At 38.1% G+C, this 14,222-nt stretch overlaps 1 pseudogene; it reads left to right on the top strand.

Annotated features, from left to right (window-relative positions):
- The first annotated feature begins 1,664 nt into the window (after positions 1-1,664).
- Positions 1,665-2,136, top strand: LOC115507752 (annotated as a pseudogene).
- Positions 2,137-14,222: the final 12,086 nt, after the last annotated feature.

Genomic DNA, 14,222 nt, shown 5'->3' on the forward strand with positions numbered 1-14,222 from the left:
TAAATTTACACTGTTGAAAAATACCGTGGCAGCAGGGTAGATAATGGACTGAAATGGAGAGAAAAAGAGTGAGGGTACACAGAGATTTGAAGGGCTGGTGTGAGTGAGGTTTTCAAGGAATGGTAAGGTGCAAAGCTGGGGATATGTCTGTGAGGGTAGAGAGCTAAATTGTTGAGGAGGTATTTGTGTGGCTTAACTGAAAGAACTTAATTTTAACAGACACAAGAGTGAGGGAAGGGTCAGTGTAGGAGCTGAGTTAATTATAATAAGAACATTTAGGAGGAGAACAAGAATTAATGCCTATCTTACTACTGCATGCCCAGAATCTAGGCCTGCCAAGCAGAGTGTTCCTGTGAGCAAGAAAAACTGAGAGGGCATTGTCTCCAAGGGCAGGAGTGTATTTCTAGATAACTTTGCCTATATGGAGCTTTCTAGTGTGGAAAGAATACCTGCCTGGGATCCCCAGGACTAAGATCCTCAGACTAAGGTTTTAGCACACATCTAGGAGGTAATTACCAGCAGGGAGTGGAGAAGTGAGGAGAAAAACAAAAAGAGCTAACATAGAAAGTGTTAACGAGTGGTTACCCCTGTGGGCAATTGGGAGCTCAGTTCTACTGAGGACATCTGGGAGACAGCGTAGAACATGCCTCAGCATTGTTCCATCGAAGGAGGAAAGAAGGTATTTATTCATCAATTCTAGTTTGTCACTGGTTAAGAGGTTAACCAATGACAACTTCCTGGCCCTTCCAACCAGCCCTGTGCTTGAGCTAAGCATACTTCCATGGGCAGGAAAATCCTTGAAACAAAGAGTTGTCAGTGCAGGAACTGTGAATGCAAAGAGTGATGAGCAGGGTTCTGACAGAGCCTACTGCATATATACACACCCAACTGTGGGCAGTAAACCCACTGTACCTTCTTTGAATTTAAGGGGGTAGAATCTTTCTTAAGATAGTCAAGTTACTTATTTCAATGCAGAAGATTTTCTACCTTTTGGAACCTATCTTAGTACATAGATACACTGGGATTTCGAAGAAGACTCAAACCTCAAGGCAGCCTCCAATGTACATTAAGGAATTATAACAATAAATGGCAATCCATGGTGACATCATCTCTTGAGCAAAGGATGAAACTGCAGAGTTAGGTATGCCAACTATAAATGTAAGAATTAAAACTGACTCAGACATATTTGGAAAAAGAACACACTATTCTCCAAAGCATTACCATTTCCTAAAATGAAACTACTAAGATTTGGTGATTTTCACATAATTTAAATATTCAATTGCTGATTTTGAAAAAAAGAAGATGATGGAGAGATTAATGCACAAGATGCATAAAACATAGTAAAGCAGCACTCCCAACTCTATTACTCTGGAATTGGGTTTAAGAAATTAAACAAAAATATGAGTTCAAGGAACAAAGTCATGAGGAGTCATATACAAAACAAAAGAACTGGATTCATTGCTAAGTAACCTGGAAGTAGCAAACAGAGCTCTAAGGCCAATTTCTGATAATCCATGGATGGAATTTTCTGGTTTTAGCATTTTACTTTACCTGCCCCCCATTCCTTCTTCGAATGCAAAGATACTGGAAGTGGGTTACTGAAGAAGTTATCCTCTTTCCCTTCATCCCTGAAGCACTTTGGGAGCCAACGCTCCAGGACAGACATGGTCATGTCCAAGAACCACCCATGCACAGCCAGTCACGAAAACGGCACAGAAACAGCATCAAGAACCCCGGTCACAAAGATATGAATCTCTTCAGGGGGTAGGCTTCAAGTTCCTGATGAACATGCACTTCACCCAGAAGCACAACGAGAAGGGCCTGAAGAAGATGTAGACCAACCCTGCCATGGCCATGAATGCACGTGCTGAGGCTATCAGTGCCCTTGTCCAGCCCAAGATCCTAAAGGGCGGCAGGTGCAAGCTCAATAGACTTGCCTACATCACTCACCTCAAGTTTGGGAAACATGTTCGTACCTGTATTGCCAAGTGTCTCAGGCTCCTCCGACCAAAGGCCAAGGCCGAGACTCAAATCAAAGCCCCGGCTGCAGCTGCGACTCTGGCTCCAGCTCCTGCTGTGGCTCAGTCTCCCCAAGGTGCCCAGGTGCCCACGAAAGCCATTCTATACTGGAGCTGACGTGAGAACAGGACTGGTGCGACCCCTAGGCTCTGTCTGCGTGGGGCCAGTGTCCCTTTATGTTACTTGTACAAATAATCCAGTGGTAGGATCTGTCAAAAAAAAAAAAAAAGTCATTCATACCAGGGTTTGGTATCTTGAAGGTCTGGCTCTGTTGCTCAGTGTCTATGTAACCTTGGATAAATCACTTAACCTCTGTGTACCTCAGTTTCCTCATTTGAAAAAAAGGTCATAATAATAGTACCTACCTCATAGGGAGTTTATGAGGAATGATAAATTAGCATATGTAAATTAGAGCACCAGACACATAATAAGAAATACACACGTGTTTGTTACTATTAAGAATATATAGCTCTCTTCTGGGCAAAGAGCAAGCTGTCATAGCTTATGGAATGTGACTGCCGTAAATCACACAAAAAGTGTACCAGAATACTGTTTTTAATGATTTTTAACATTCAAAAGAACTGACAGAGAAAATAGATTCTTTGGCATTCCAGAGGCAAAAAAAGACTGATGACGGAGGTTACAGTTCTGACACCAAGAAGAAGTGTTGGTCCTTAGAGCTGTAAAACAATGAGATGGGTTGCCTTTGAGGTCATGCGTTCACTGACATGGGAGCTGCAGGGGACTCTGGTTGCTTATTAGTGTTGCTGGAGAAGGAGTTTGTGCATCAGAGAAAAGGTATACATAAATGACCTTTCAGATTTTTCTAATTTCGCAAGTCAATGATTTCACAATTTGTCTCTGAACTCTCTTTCTAATCTTCTACCTTACTAGTTCCTCATATGAACCCTCTGCCCTAGACATACAAGCATAATGGTACACACTCACCAAGTGTTAGGCTGTCTCACCATTTCCCATTTTTTGCCATTTTCTCCACATTGAATGTCATTTTCTTAACAAAATAAGACAAATAGTTTTGTTTTTTTAATGTTTATTTTTGAGAGGGAGAGAGTGCAAGCAGGGTAGGGGAAGAGAGAGAGGGGAATAGAGGATCTGAAGCAGGCTCTGTGCTAACAGCAGGCAGCCTGATGCGGGGCTGGAACTCATGAACCACGAGATCACGACCAGAGCTGAAGTCTGACGCTCAGCCGACTGAGCCACCCAGGTGCCCCTTTCAGGTTTTTTTTTTCTTTCTGACTTTTTATTGAAATTCCAATTAGTTAACATAAAGTGTAATATTAGTTTCAGGAGAACAATTTAGTGATTCATCACCTACATACAACACCCATTGCTCATCACAAGTGCCCTCCCTAAGGCAAGCATTTTAAAAGCCAAATTATGGAAAGAGTCCAAATGTCCAACAAATGATGAATGGATAAAGAAGATGTTGTGTGTACACATACACACAAATGGAATACTACTTGGCAATGAGAAAAAATGATATCTTGCCATTTGCAACGACGTGGATGGAACTGGAGGGTATTATGCTAAGTGAAATAAGTCAGTGAGAGAAAGAGAGATATCATATATTTTCACTCATATGTAGAATATGAGAAACTTAACAGAAGACTATGGTGGAAGGGAAGGAAAAATAAGTTACAGAGAGGAGGCAAACCCATAAGAGATTCTTAAATACAGAGAACAAACTGAGGGCTGATGGGGGGGGTGGGGGTCGGGGAAAATGGGTGATGGGCAATGAGGAGGGTACTTGTTGGGATGAGCACTGGGTGTTGTGTGTAAGTGATGAATCATGGCAATCAACTCCCGAAGCCAACCCTACACCATTTACACTGTATGTTAGCTAACTTGCTGTCATAGACTCTGGGTCTGGAGTTCTTTCTTGTCCAGCAAGAAAGGAGGATGCAGGATTAAAAAGCGAGAGAGGCTGAGGTCTGGGAGAAGACAAGACCCCTGATTAAGGGTCCTTGCTCCATTTTTATCAGGGTCAGAAGGCTTACAAGCATGATGGACATGCACAAAAAGACAATGAAACTGTAAACATTAACTCGTGGGCGTGAGTGAAAGGTGGTTTTGAAAATATGCTGTTAGGGGTTTGGGTTAATACAAAACAAAATCCTGGCGCTGAGCAGAAGGTTGTTTACAGCAGACTTGAGGCACCACCTCTGTGTACCTAAACTGGTCTAGGGGATAAGAAAGACAGAGCAAGCTATCTCAGGGTCAACAAGGCACCTTTCTTCTGCTAATTAGCTCCTCTCTGGGCAACTTCACCCAGAGCAGTATATAGCCCTATTTACCTGTTTACCTAATTTGGTCCCTCCTTCCTGTGAAAGCAGCTTTCTGCTATAGTACAAAGTTGGGGGTCATTTCTGCCCTGAATACTTAATCTTGTTTACCTCATATACCTTTGCCCTATACTGGAGCCTTTGCCCCGCCCTATCTATACTGGGGCCTTTGCCCTGCCTTACCTATACCTATTTCCTAATCTTGTTTACCCAAACTTGGGTGTGAACATCCTGTGGATTTCTAATTATTTATGCCTTGTTAATCCATTGGTGCAGACTTGGAATTCCTAAGCTTATTCCCCACAACTTGCCAATAAATCGTTTTTTAAAAAGGGCTGAAGAGAGTACAAGAAAGGTGAATGAAATAGGTTTCAATAAATACCAATCTCCAAATATTCCTCTAGAGAAAAAGGATGGATTAGAGGAACTATACTTTCAAAATGAGAGTCCATTTCAGCTGTGTTGTATTCCTACCTTCCAAATGACTGGAAGTTTTGGTAAATGACAGCCCTTCCACCAGCAGGGACCATGACTTTAGGCATGTAAGATAACATCATTCCATTCCGCAGATGATGCAGTCCTGGTGCCCAGAGAGGTACAGAAGTCATCTCAAGTCACATAATACTTGAAGAAGTTGGCGTCTAGAAGTTGGGGCTCCTGCCTGCTAGGACCTGAGCTTATCTCTGCTATGTCATGCTCTGTTTTCCCTAAGTCTCAGGATCTCTGTTTTTCTACCACATTCTAGAGTTAATATATTAGCTATCCTAATTATTGTGTAAAAAAAAAAAATCTTTGAGTATTCCCAGGCTGTTGCTCTGGCAAAAGGCGGGTGGTTGAGAAGCTTTTCAGAGTTGATATGGTGCATATCTGGAATGGAGTCCTGGACTCAGACTCTAAAGACAGGAATCCATGTGATGGTGGATGAATTGGTTGACCTCTCTCTCGATTCCTCATCTGTTTAAAAACGTGCCCAATTCCAAGGGTTTCTGCGAGTCAAATGAGATTTGTGAAGGTATTTTGTATAAAGAAAAAGGTTTTTTTAAAGTATGGCCCAGAGAGTCTTGAGGGTCCCCCATACCTTTTTGGGAGGTTTACAAAATTAAAACTATTTTCATGAATATAAAAAAATAATAAAAATAAAAGTATAAATCTTATTAAATGTTGCAGCACATATGGTGTATTAAAGCTTAATCTCTATGCATAATACAATAAGGACTTGCTTTTTTTCCTAGCCATGTTAGGCTTGATCCTGAAATATTTAAATGGATATAAATGAAGGCTGAAACAACAAACCCTCTCCCTCCTGCCCATACATACTCATTTAGAAAGGACTAAGTAAGTCTGTGTGTGCTAACTTCTGTAAGAAGTTGTAAAAATATCTCTCATCTTTTAGATTTTTATTTTACAGTATATTTCTAAAAATGTTTTAATTCAACTTTAAATAAAATAAATAAAAGAGTATCTTTATACAGGGGTTCATCAAAAATATATGTTAGTACTTCCTTTCAAGGGAAGGTTTCTAGGGGAAAGAAGGCAAGAAAATGGTAGCTGTTGGCCATTAACTGGTTCAATAGTTACATATATTTTGGTCAGAAGCCTTTATTTAAACCAAAGCTTAGAAAACAGACTATGAAAATTTGGAGCTGCTTTAATCGAGGAGGTGATTGGAGAAAACCCTGCCTCAAAGAATTACAGGGTCACAAGAGTACTTACTCTCTGAAGCTATGCCATTCAAGGGGACAGCACCTTCTCACCCTGAGAACCAAGACCATTTTCTTGGACCAAAGGCAGTGGGAGCTTGCTCTCAGAGATCTTCACAAGGGCAAATGTGAGGTTTTGTATGTTCATTTGAGCTAAAAAAGCATTTGGAACAGGCTCTGGCTTATAACATGATTTTCTGATATGACTTGAGAAGTTACACTACCTTCTCCATGTGGGCTTAAAAACGCCCCAAATTGGGATTGCATTGAATGTGTAGATAGTTTTGGGTAGTATTGACACTTTAACAATATTTATTCTTCCAATCCATAAGCACGGAATGTTTTTCCATTTCTTTATAAAGAGAAACATATACATATGTTTTCACTCTTATGTGGATCCTGAGAAACTTACCAGAAGACCATGGGGGAGGGGAAGGAAAAAAAAAGAAAGGTTAGAGAGGGAGGGAGCCAAAACATAAGAGACTCTTAAAAACTGAGAACAAACTGAGAGTTGATGGGGGGTGGGAGGGAGGGGAGGGTGGGTGATGGGTATTGAGGAGGGCACCTGTTGGGATGAGCACTGGGTGTTGTATGGAAACCAATTTGACAATAAATTTCATATTTAAAAAAAACCCAAATTATGCCCTGACAACTTGATTTCCTAGCAGCTTATATAAATCTATCTTTTCCTTTTTTTCCAATTTTTTATTACACAGAACCTGAGTTACTCCTGGGGGGAAAGTATTAGTCCTAAAATATGCACTTTCCTATCAGAAGTCATAAAATAAACCACATATCTTTCCCTTTTTCCATAAAACTCTGAGGGAAAAACTTTTAGAAAATGTAGACTGTAACTGAATAATTCTACTGAGCATAAATAATATAAAATTAAACAATGCTTAGGCAGAAATATGTTGTTCTGAGATCATTGTCAGGTTACAATTTCTTCTGTTATTTCAGAGTGAAAAAGATGAGTTGCTATGGTTTCCTGTCCTGTTCAAACTGGGTTTTGTTTGGCCACACTAATATTTGTACAGTAATTTTTCCATTACTCAGGAAACGCCACAAACACTCAGTGATAATTGCACAAGCTTTTTTTAAAGAGCATCCATCTCCCCTGACAGGTTTTATGAATTCACATATGTTCTCAGAAAATTTTTATGATGCATTAATAAAATGCTTGACAAAGCACATGTTTTCAGTATAATTATTTACTTAAATGCTCCTTTTCTACACCCCCTCATTTGCTTACCTAGATGATTCATTAAAGATAATTTAGATATGTACATGTTAAAATCAAAAACAAATGGAGACCAGCCTTGAAAATTCTCTGAGCAGACAAAACCAATTTAGTTATGACTAAATTTATTTAATTTAGTTATGGCTTAATCTACTTATTTTCCAAGACTAACTTGACCTGGGTCATTTCTTGCTTATGAACTGTTTCCAAAGGTTGATATGAGATCACCACTGACCAATTACCTGTCATTTTGGAAAATTCTAATACTGTAACCCATCACTGTAAAGAATAAACAGTCTGCTTTCTCACAATATAAGCTGCTTTATAACAACATACCCCTGAGCCTCATTCCATGTTCTGGTTTGAGGGCCCTGGTTTGCAAACCGTCTCATTGTTTTGTCAACAGTAAACTTTTACTAATTATTATTTCAATGGTTAAATGGATTTACTTCTGTTATTTCTGAACTTTTGAGATCTCATGGATCCAAAGAAGATCCCCCAAAGACTCTGAGGCTGGTGACGAAACAGATGCCGGTACCCACAGAGCTCACTGAGCTCCCTGCTTTCTCCCCAACCCTGGAGACTGAGGGTAAGTGTCTCTTGGATCTGAGATCCACTCGCTCCATGTTTTTACCTGTCTAACATGCATGTGCATGTTTGCTTTCTGTTTTTGTTTGTTGAAGCTTCTTCCTAAGTCACTGTATTCTGTTCAAAAGGGAAGAAAAATTTCCTGTGTCTTGGAGCACATGTTGGGAAGTAGGGCCCCTCATAGGTAAGATGTCTTAGGGAACCTAAAGGCAAAGATGTGTTCTACCTCGTCTATAGACCAGAATCTGATGCCTTTTTGGAAAATGGGTGAACTTTTGGAATTGTAGTGGCCACTTTGGGGAATCTGTAACTTAGGTAAGTCCACCTTGAGGGTCATCCTTAAAAGAGAAAATTCTAAACCTCTCAGAGACAATGCGATGCATTCTTTGATTAGTATGAAGAAGCTTCTAAAAGACAAAATGTATTCAAAAACAGCTCTAAAAGGAACCTTACAGCATGCAAATAAAAAATCTTTAGTAAAAATGTGTGGCCATCTGAACAGGTAAATTTAACTTAGTTCACCTGCCAGAAACACAATTTGGATGTAGTTATTCTTCTCAGTTTTGAGACATGGCTAAAATTTTTAAAACAAAAGTTAAAAGATCTCCGTATTTGTCTGTATGTTATAGATATGTGGCAGTTTTCTACCTCTGGATATTTCCAAAATTTATTTGTAAAGAGCTCTATTTAACTGGCTTACAGAAAATTAAGCATTTATAAAAGTCAAGTATACTCTCAGAAACAGAAAAGCTAACCCAAATAATCTAGGATAGTCTTTGATAAATAAAAGCCAGTTTAAGTTTGTTGGTTTCATAAAAGTAGGCATGTCTTAAAATTTGTCAACAAGAAAAATAATTTCAGATGATGGTTAGCTGTTTGATGTCTAATCCAAGAATAACTGTTAAAAGGAAGTACTTTAAACAAGTGCAAATAAAAGTTTATACTAACTTAAACTAACTAATGGATATTTATTGAATATCTAAATCATTCCCTAATAAGAAAAACATTAAACACTAAGCATAAGTTTAGGTTTATTTACTTTTGGCTTTTTTTTTTTTTACAGAGAGATAAAAAAATATTTGGGCCTTTTAGTAAATATGTCTTGAGCCACATTGAAAAATTCACTAGGAGGAAGAATGTACTTCTAGAAAATTCTGAAATGTACTTATAAATTGCTACTCTACTATAGGATGCTAATACATGAAAGACAGTTTACACTTGCCTGCTTCCTGTTTATCACTGGGAAGTGAAGATTAAAGTAGTTAAAAATTTATAATCAATATGTAAAAATACAACTATTAGAAATAATAAGGGTAAAAAGAGAAGACTGTATATGAAAAGTAGGTAAGGAAAATAAAGTGTGTTATTTGGACAAGAAAAGGTATTAATGACATGGGGGTGTTTTTTCATGTAAGAGAAAAGAAAGTAATTTTGTCCTACAGAAAAATGATTGTTCCAGAAGAAGAAAGGAAGAAGGGCAAAAATTGAATGGATACAGAAGGCTGTAGAAGGTTTGTGGAAAAGGAATCTTGAGAAAGGAATTTTATGTGGTCAAGATAAGACTGGAATGTTTTAAGTTAAAAAATGGAAGAATTTTAATATTAAAGGTATAGTGAGGCAGAATTAGATTTTGATTTTCTGTTAAAAGGACAGGTTTTTTTAGATTGTTGATGTGCTCTTAATATGAAATTATACACGAAGTTTCTTTACCTCTAATGTAATCTCCCTAGGAAACAAGGATTCTGTGGCTTATAAAAATATTTCCAGTGCTTCACATGGTCTTTATCAAATCTTTGATTACTTAGAAAAATAAATGAGTCTTCTCTATTAAAAGAACTAAGGTTATTTTTTTTTATATAACTACTTGACTATGTGTATTTGCCTTTGAGATCTCTGTCACTTTGGCTGAATGCTTAACTAAGTAAATTGCATAATGTTTTTTCTATGTGCATATGAATCCTCCCCAGATCTTAAACTTGGCTATTTTTTTTAATATGAAATTTATTGTCAAATTGGTTTCCATACAACACCCAGTGCTCATCCCAAAAGGTGCCTCCTCAATGCCCATCACCCACTTTCCCCTCCCTCCCACCCCCATCAACCTTCAGTTTATTCTCAGTTTTTAGGAGTCTCTTATGGTTTGCCTCCCTCCCTCTCTTTGTCTTTTTTCCTTCCCCTCCCCCATGGTCTTCTGTTAAGTTTCTCAGGATCCACATAAGAGTGAAAACGTATGGTATCTGTCTTTCTCTGCATGACTTATTTCACTTAGCATAACACTCTCCAGTTCCATCCACATTGCTACAAAAGGCCAGATTTCATTCTTTCTCATTGCTAAGTAGTATTCCATTGTGTATATAAACCACAACTTCTTTTTCCACTCATCAGTTGATGGACATTTAGGCTCTTTCCATAATTTGGCTATTGTTGAAAGTGCTGCTATAAACATTGGGATACAAGTGCCCCTATGCATCAGCACTCCTGTATCCCTTGGGTAAATTGCTAGCAGTGCTACTGCTGGGTCATAGGGTAGATCTATTTTTAACTTTTGGAGGAAACTTCACACTGTTTTCCAGAGCAGCTGCACCAGTTTGCATTCCCACCAACAGTGCAAAAGGGTTCCCATTTATCCATATCCTTGCCAACATGTGTTGTTTCCTGAGTTGTTAATTTTAGCCACTCTGACTTGTGTATGGTGGTATCTCAATGTGGTTTTGATTTGTATTTCCCTGATGATGAGTGATGTTGAGTGTCTTTTCATGCATCCGTTGGCCATCTGGATGTCTTCTTTGGAAAGGTGTCTATTTATGTCTTCTACCCATTTCTTCACTGGATTATTTGTTTTTCAGGTGTTGGGCTTGGTCAAGTTCTTTATAGAGTTTGGATACTAAACCTTTAACTGATATGTCATTTGCAAATATCTTCTCCCATTCATCGGTTGCCTTTTAGTTTTGTTGATTGTTTCCTTTGCAGTACAGAAGCTTTTTATCTTCATGAGGTCCCAATAGTTCATTTTTTCTTTTAATTATCTTGCCTTTAGAGATGTGTCAAGTAAGAAATTGCTGCGGCTGAGGTCAGAGAGGTTTTTCCCTGCTTTCTCCTCTAGGGTTTTGATGATTTCCTGTCTCATATTCAGGTCCTTTATCCATTTTGAGTTTATTTTTGTGAATGGTGTAAGAAAGTGGTCTAGTTTCATTCTTCTGCATGTTGCTGTCCAGTTCTTCCAGAACCATTTGTTAAAGAGTCTGTCTTTTTTCCATTGGCTATTCTTTCCCGCTTTGTCAAAGATTAGTTGGCCATACATTTGTGGGTCCAATTCTGGAGTCTCTATTCTATTCCATTGGTCTATGTGTCTGTTTTTGTGCCAATACCATGCTGTCTTGATGCTTACAGCTTTGTAATAGAGGCTGAAGTCTGGGATTGTGATGCCTCCCACTTTGGTCTTCTTCTTCAATATTACTTTGGCTATTTGGGGTCTTTTGTGGTTTCATACAAATTTTAGGATTGCTTGTTCTAGCTTCAAGAAGAATGCTGGTGCCATTTTGATTGGGATTACAATCAAAATTGTATTTGATCTGATTACAATCAAAATTGATTACAATCAAAATTGGCTATTTTTAAGTCTTTTGCCACTTACAGTTATTGCTTTCCTCTCACTTCTCTGAAAATGGTTACAGTGAACTACAGACAAAAGTGCTTTGCCTTTCAAGGGATTCGGGGAAAAGACCCTGATAAGTACTCTAAAATGCAGGATTCTACTAACTTTAAGATCTTAATAGTAAACTGGGTAAAGATTTCTAGAACTTAATGGAAAACTGATTTAAAAAGTGGCTAATCCAAGACAAAGCAAGCAAAAATTAATTACATAAGACTGAATGAACTGATAATGATGATGATAGTTTTCATGAGTTCATTTAAACAACGCTAGTTGTTTAATGTTTTGCTTTCCAGATTTAAAGCACCCCGTCTTTTCCTCTCTTTCAAGCTATTTATAACGTACAGCTATTTGTAAAGTTTATCTTTGCAACAAAGGGTGGAATATTTATCTTCTTCTCCTTACACGATTCCCCCAGAATTCATAAACTCTTTTATCAAATATTCTTATTTTTAATATTTTATTCAAATATTCTTATTTTTCATGACAACTTATGTGTTTGCCTAAGTTCAGTTCAGGACACAATTGGAGAAATCCTTGGCCTGGCTTCCTAGTCTCGAGAGGTTCTTGAAAGTCCAATCTAAGATTCCTTATGAAAAGTACCAGCAAAAAGAGCCTATATGGTTGATTACTATTCTTGCTGCACTTATGTAAATAAACAGGCCAAGTTACTGAAGTTAGACTTAATTTGAAACAAATTACTCTTACTGTGCTTATCTATGATGGAAATGAGGATGATTATAAAGAAAAAAAGCATATTTCAATAATACACCTTTGTAGTTATCAGATCCTAGTGCTGTTACATTGTGTTTTCTTAAATGGTTTTATTCAAATTCCAGCTAGTTAACATACAATGTAATAGTAGTTTCATGTGTACAATACAGTGATTCAACATTTCCATAGGACAACTGGTGCTCATCACAAGTACAATCCTTAATTCTCATCACCTATTTCACCTATCCCCCACCCACCTCCCCTCAGGTAACCATCAGTTTGTTCTCCTTAGTTAAGAGTCTATTCCTTGCTTTGCCTCTCTCTTTTTTCCCCTATAATCATTTGCTTTGTTTCTTAAATTCCACATATGAGTGAAATCATATGATATTTGTCTTTCTCTGACTTATTTCACTTAGCATTATACTCTCTAGCTCCATCCATGTTGTTGCAACTGGCAAGATTTCATTCTCTTTTACAGTAATTGTTTCTGAGTTTTTGTTTTCTGCCTGCAGAAACTGGATTGGATCCTGAATTCTAGTTTCTTCCAATATGTGGCTACAACTCTCCAAGCTAACATTTCCAATTTTCTCCCACTCTTATGACTTGGAATCATCATGAAACTAAAACTGCCTATTTCCCAAAGCTGTGGGAGCTAAAGCTGAAAAGCTTGATAGAAACTTTGGAGAAATCACCACAACAGCTCCTCTGTGGACAATCTTCAGGCCTGTGGCTCTATGGCCACTCAGAAAGATCACTACAGACATTCAAGTTGCAAACCAGGAAAAGACGTCAGATTCCCACTGTTTGCTCTCACTCCATCTGAAGACGCTTGGAACCCAACATCTAGCAATCTTTTCAACTGACTGTTCTCCAAACTCCAAAACTAAATTTGCTATAATTTGCTAAAACTATTAACCTTTGTATTTCTTTGGTTTTCATAGAAATGCATCTCATTAAATTACCTGATGGCTCACACCATATAGAGGCCTCACTGAGATGGAAGCTCACCTACAACACCACCTCCTGACATAAAAGACCTTCACATTCATTTTGGCCTAAGTAATCATGAGGATATGTAATTGTTAATACATCATGTTGTGCCTATGGAAATAACTTTTTAAGAAAGAAACCCATTTGAGTTATTTAACTGGTTACATCTTGGCTCCTGGGAATCTCTACTCTGGGAAATTTTTCAATCCTTGATTATTGTTCTCCTTACAGTCATATTAACCTCTCTAGTGCATCGTATATTGAACTCAATGCCTGTCAGCAGCCACCCACATGCCAAATGGTATCCATTAGGATAGGACAACTGAGTAAAAGAAACAACAATCCTATCAATGATAAAGATGGTTACTACATGGCCCCTCAAGTGGATGAAAACCATGAGTGTGTGATTTTTCAGCCTAACTACATCAACAGTGGTAACTGAGAATAACGCTATACCGGTTGGTCATACTCTCAGCCTGCTTAAAGAATGACCAAAAGGGAGGATTTGTTAAAACCAAAAACAGAGACCAACCTTGAGAATTCTCTGAGCAGACAAAACTAGTTTAGTCATACAAAGAAAGTTTAATTTAGCTTGTTTTCCAAGATTAAGTTGACCTGGGTCATTTCTTGCTTATGCCTCTGGAAATCGTAAGCAAAACTTGAACTGTGTCCCCAAATCGATAGGAGATAACCACTGACCAATTCCCCACCATTTAAGAAAATTCTATTATAACCAAACACTATGAAGAATAAACAGTCATTGTCTTATTATATAAGCTGCTTTACAACAATATACTCCTAAGCCTCATTCCATGTTTTGGTTCAAGTGCTCCAGCAGTTCAGACTGTCTTTTTGGTGTGTGCACAATAAACTTTTACTAATTACTACTTCAGAGGTTCGTGGGTTTGACCTCTATTATTTTTGAACTTTAAACACATGAATGCAGTGTGCTCCCAGGGATGTAAAGTGTATATTAGAGCATCTTCATTACCCAAGGATTACCTTGATGCTTCCAT

This window comes from Lynx canadensis, chromosome X (genome assembly GCF_007474595.2).
Source record: "Lynx canadensis isolate LIC74 chromosome X, mLynCan4.pri.v2, whole genome shotgun sequence".
Taxonomy (NCBI): domain Eukaryota; kingdom Metazoa; phylum Chordata; class Mammalia; order Carnivora; family Felidae; genus Lynx; species Lynx canadensis.